This window comes from Rhinolophus hipposideros, assembly GCF_964194185.1.
Source record: "Rhinolophus hipposideros genome assembly, chromosome: 3".
NCBI lineage: Eukaryota > Metazoa > Chordata > Mammalia > Chiroptera > Rhinolophidae > Rhinolophus > Rhinolophus hipposideros.
The window spans coordinates 103,381,108-103,386,710 of record NC_138049.1 but is presented as its reverse complement, the minus strand read 5'-3'; the positions used below and the strand labels follow the sequence as shown (position 1 = coordinate 103,386,710).

The 5,603-nt window shown below is 37.5% G+C and overlaps 1 pseudogene across 1 annotated transcript; it reads right to left on the bottom strand.

Annotated features, from left to right (window-relative positions):
- Window positions 1-4,201: 4,201 nt before the first annotated feature.
- On the bottom strand, window positions 4,202-4,830 carry LOC308493245 (large ribosomal subunit protein uL16-like; annotated as a pseudogene). The gene has a single exon. The product of its transcript is annotated as a large ribosomal subunit protein uL16-like (transcript).
- Between the last annotated feature and the right edge of the window lie 773 nt (window positions 4,831-5,603).

Below are 5,603 nucleotides of genomic sequence, written 5' to 3'. Positions count from 1 at the left end.
AGATATATGATTTGCAAATATTTTCTCCAGTTCAGGAGGAGAATTTTGTTGATTTCTTTTCCTGTGCAGAGCTTTTTGGTTTGATGTAGTTCCACTTGTTTTTCTTTTATTGCCTTTGCTTTTGGTTTCAAATCCAAAAAAGCTACTGCCAAGACAAATGTCAAGGAGGTTTCCCTCAACTTTTTCTTCTAGGAGTTTTATGGTTTCATGTCTTATGTTCAAGACTTTGCTCCCATTTTGTGTATGATTTTGTTAGTTGATTTTTGTGTATGTTGTAAGATAGTGGTTGAGTTTCATTCTTTTGAATGTGGCTGTGAAGTTTTCCCAACACCATTTATTGAAGAGACTGTGTTTTCTCCATTGTATATTCTGGCACCTTTGTCATAAATTAATTGACCATGTATGCTTGGATTTATATCTGGGCTCTCTATTCTGTTCCATTGATTTATGTGTCTATATTTTTGCCAATACCATACTTTTTTGATATAGCTTTGTAATATAGTTTGAAATAATGGAGCATGATGCCTCCAGCTTTGCTATTTTTCTCCAGATTGCTTTGGGGTCTTATGTGGTTCTATACAAATTTTAGGATTGTTTGTCCTATTTCTATGAATAATGCCATTTGATTTTAGTAGGTCTTGCATTGAATTTGTAGATTGCTTTGAGTAGTATGGACATTTAAAAAATATTAATTCTTTGATCCTGTGAACATGGAATATCTTTTTATTTGTGTCTTCTTCAATTTTGTTCATCAACACCTTACAGTTTTCAGTGCACAGGTTTTTCACCTCCTTGGTTAAATTCTGTTCCTTGGTATTTTATTCTTTTTGATGCAATCATAAATGGGATTGTTTTCTTAATTTCTCTTTCTGGTAACTTGTTATTAGTGTATAGAGATTTTTGTATATTGATTTTGTATTCTGTAGCTTTACTGAAATTGTTTATTAGTTCTAAAGACTTTGATGGAGTCTTTAGACTGGGCTCTCTATTCTGTTCCATTGATTTATGTGTCTATATTTTTGCCAATACCATACTTTTTTGATATAGCTTTGTAATATAGTTTGAAAAGTAGCATGTAGCATTGTCTGAAAGTAGCATTTTCATTTCTTCCTTTCCAATTTGGATGCCTTTTATTTTCTTGAATAATTGCTCTGTCTAGGACTTCTAATATTATGTTGAATCAAAGTGGCGAGAGTGGGAATGCTGTTTTGTTCCTGTTCTTAGAGGAAAAACTTTTCAGCTTTTTAACATTAAGTATGATATTAGTTGTGGGCTTATCATATGTGGCCTTAATATGTTGAGGTATGTTCCCTCTATACACACTTTGTTGAGTTTTTATCATAAATGGATGGTTAATTTTGTCAAATATTTTTTCTACATCTATTAAGATAATCATATGATTTTTATCCTTCACTTTCTTTTTTTCTTTTCTTCTTTTTTAGATTTTATTGGGGAAAGGGAACAGGACTTTATTGGGGAACAGTGTGTACTTCCAGGACTGTTTTTTTTTCCAAGTCAAGTTGTTGTCCTTTCAGTCTTAGTTGTGGAGGGCGCAGCTCAGCTCCAGGTCCAGTTGCCGTTGCTAGTAGCATGGGGTGCAGTCCACCATCCCTTGTGGGAGTCGAACCGGCAACCTTGTGGTTGAGAGGACGCACTCCAATCAACTGAGCCATCTGGGAGCTCAGTGGCAGCTCAGCTCAAGGTGCCATGTTCAATCTTTAGTTGCAGGGGGCGCTGCCCACCATCCTTTGTGGGACTTGAGGAATCAAACTGGCAACCTTGTGGTTGAGAGCCCACTGGCCCATGTGGGAATTGAACCTGTAGCCTTCGGAGTTAGGATCACAGAGCTCCAACCGCCTGAGCCACCGGGCCAGCCCCAATCCTTCACTTTCTTTAAGTGATATATCACATTGATTCATTTGTGGATGTTGAACTATCCTTGCACTCCTTGAATAATTCCCACTTGACCATGGTGTATGATCTTTTTAATGTATGGTTGAATTCAGTTTGCTAGTATTTTATGAAGGATTTTTGCATCTATGTTCATCATGTGTATAGGCCTGCCTGTATTTTTGTTTTGTTTTGGTATACTTGTCTGGTTTTGGTATAAGTAATGTTGGCCTCATAAAATGAGTTCCCTCTTTTATTTTTTGGAATAATTAGGTCATAATTATTTTTTGAATGTTTGATACAATTCACCGGTGAAGCCTAGTCCTAAACTTTTGTTTGCTGGGAGATTTTTTATTACTGATTCAATTTCTTTACTACGAAGTGGTCCATTCAGATTTTCTATTTCTTCCTGATTCAGTCTTGGTAGGTTTTATGTTTGTAGGAATTGTCCATTTCTTCTAGATTGCCAATTTGTTGGAATATAATTTTTCAAAGTAGTCTCTTATGATCCTTTGTATTTCTGTGGTATCAATTGTAATGTCTCAACTTTCATTTCTGATTTTATATGTTTGAGTCCTCTCTCACTTTCTTTTTTTCATCTTGATGAGTCTAGATAAAAGTTTACCTATTTTGTTAATCTTTTTTGAAGAACTATCTTTTAGTTTTATTGATATTTTCCATTGTCTTTTTTAGTCTCTATTTCCTTTAATTCTGCTCTGATCTTTGTTATTTCTTTTCTTCTACTAACTTTGGGCTTTATTTGTTCTTTTTTAATTACTTGAGGTGTAAAGTTAGGGTTTTATTTGAGATTTACTTGTTTCTTTCTTTTTTTTTTTTACTTGTTTCTTTTTTAATATTTTTTTAAAATTAGTTTCAGGTGTACAAAACAACGTAGTGATTAGACATTTATACCCCTTACAAAGTGATAACCCCCCTCCCAGTCTACTTCCCCTCTGACATCATACGAGGTCAGACAATTAAGTTCACGAACTCATCCTAGAAAAGGTGCTACATACCTCATGGCTGAACATCACTATGGTCACCTTCGAAGTACTCCCCTTGGGAAGCTATGCACCGATGCCAGCGCCTAGTCCACCCTTTAAAGCAATTTTGGAACTCTTTTTCTGGAATGGCCTTCAGAGCTGTCATCGTATTACCCTTGATGTCCTGAATGTCATCAAAATGTCTTCCTTTCAATATTTCCTTTACCTTCAGGCAAAGAAAGAAGTCATAGGGGCCAGATCAGGTGAGTAGGGAGGGTGTTCCAATACAGTTATTTGTTTCCTGGCTAAAAGCTCCCTCACAGACAGTGTCGTGTGAGCTGGTGCATTGTTGTGATGCAAGAGCCATGATTTGTTGGTGAAAAATTCAGATAGTCTAATTTTTTCACGCAGCCTTTTCAGCACTTCCAAATAATAAACTTGGTTAACTGTTTGTCCAGTTGGTGCAAATTCATAATGAATAATCCCTGTGATGTCAAAAATGTTAGCAACATCGTTGCAATAAGTTCGCGAACTTAATTGTCTGATTTCGTATATAGCTGTTACTATACCATCGACTGTATTCCCTATACTATACTTTACATCCTGTGAATATGAATATATATACACATGACTTGTATTCATCTTTTATTATTGGTATATATTGAGTATTACAATTTAATACAGTGTTTGCCTTTCTTAAAGTGTGTATATATTTTTTGGCACGCCTGGTACTTAGAGTTGACATTCAATATTATTCTACCTCAGCTTCAGGTGTATAACACAGTGGTCAGGCATTTACACAGTCTGTGAAATGATCCCCCTGGTAAGTACAGTATCCATCTGGCACCCTACATAATCTGTACAACATTATTAATTGTATTCCCCATATTGTATTTCACATCCCCATGATTATTTTGTGACCACCAATTTGTGCTTTCTAATCCCTTCACCTTCTTCCCCATATCCCAACCCATCTCCCATCTAGCAGCCATCAGTTTTTTCTCTGTATCTCTGTCTATTTCTGTTTTGTTTGCTCTTATTCTGTTCTTTAGATTCCATATATAAGTGAGACCATATGGTGTTTATCTTTCTCAGTCTTACTTACTTCACTTAGCATAATATTCTCTAGGTCTATTCATGTTGTTGCAAATGGTAAGATTTCATTCTTTTTTATGCAGAGTAATACTCCATTGTATAAATGTGCCACAATATTTTACTCTAATAGTTTATTGATGGGCATTTTGGTTGTGTCTATATCTTGGCTATTTTATTTTTTTGACAGGAAGTAGTTTTTATTGGTGGGTGTAAAGAGGAGGCACTGCCAAGACTCATGAGTGTAAGGCCAGCCATTTGTCCAGGGAGCAACCATTAGGGATGTATTTGACCCCACAGCCATCTGGGATGAGCTGCTTTTTAGCCACCATGTCTTCAAACTCGTCCGCATTAAACGTAGTAAAGCCCCACTTCTTGGAGATGTGGATCTTCTGGCGGCCAGGAAACTTGACCTTGGCCCTGCGTAGAGCCTCAATCACACGCTCCTTGTTCTGCAGCTCTGTGCGGATGGACATGGTGACTTGGCCACCGTGCCCTGGGGCTTTCTAAAGGCACCCCGCATACCTGTCTGGAGTCTGTGCGCCCCAGCTCAGGACCACATCTTGTTGATGCGGATGACGTGGAAGGGGTGGAGCCGAACTCCGATGTGAAAGCTGACTTTGCCCCAGCTTTTCACCATGTACTTGTTGGCACAAATACGGGCGGCCTCCAGAGCTTCGGAAGAGAGCTGCTCATATGCATCTGACACCATGTGGCCACAGATTGGGAACTCATCCACTTTTGCCTTCTCTCGCCCCAGGTCAAAGACGCGGATCTTGGCATCAGGGACACCTCGACAGAAGCGAGACTTTGGATACGGCTTGTTCTTACAATAACGGTAACATCGGTCGGGGTGGCGGCCCATGGCGACACCAGGTTCTTCAGTGGCACACCGAAAGGGAAAGAGCTATCTTGGCTCTTGTAAATAGCACTGCCATAAGCATAGGGGTGCATATATATTTTTTGAATTAGTGTTTTGGATTTCATGGATAAATATCCAGGAGTGGAATTGATGGGTCATAAGGTAGTTTTATTTTTAATTTTTTGAGGAACCTCCATACTGTTTTCCATAGTGGCTGCACCAATCTGCATTCCTAGCAACTGTGCACGAGAATTCCCTTTTCTCCACATCCACGCCAGCACTTGTTGTTTGTTGATTTATTGATGATAGCCATTCTGACAAGAGTGAGTCAGTATCTCATTGTGGTTTTTATTTGCATTTTTCTAATGATTGGTGACACTGAGCATTTTTGATGTCTATTGGCCATCTGCATGTCCTCTTTAGAAAAATGTCTTGTCCTCTGCCCATTTTTTAATTGTTTTTTTTTTTCTTTTTGGTGTTGAGTTGTATGAGTTTTTTCAAAAATAAATTTTTGGTATTAACCCCTTATCAGATGTATAATTGGCAAATATCTTCTCCCATTCAGTAGGATGTCTTTTTGTTTTGTTGATAGTTTCCTTTCTTTTCCTTTCCTTTCCTTTTAGTTTGATGTAGTCTCATTTGTTTATTTTTTCTTTTGCTTCCTTTGCCCAACTGGATACATCAGTAAAAATATCACTAAAGGTAATGTTTGAAAGTTTGCTTCCTATATTTTCTTCTAGGAGTTCTATGATTTCGGGTCTTACATTTAAGGCTTT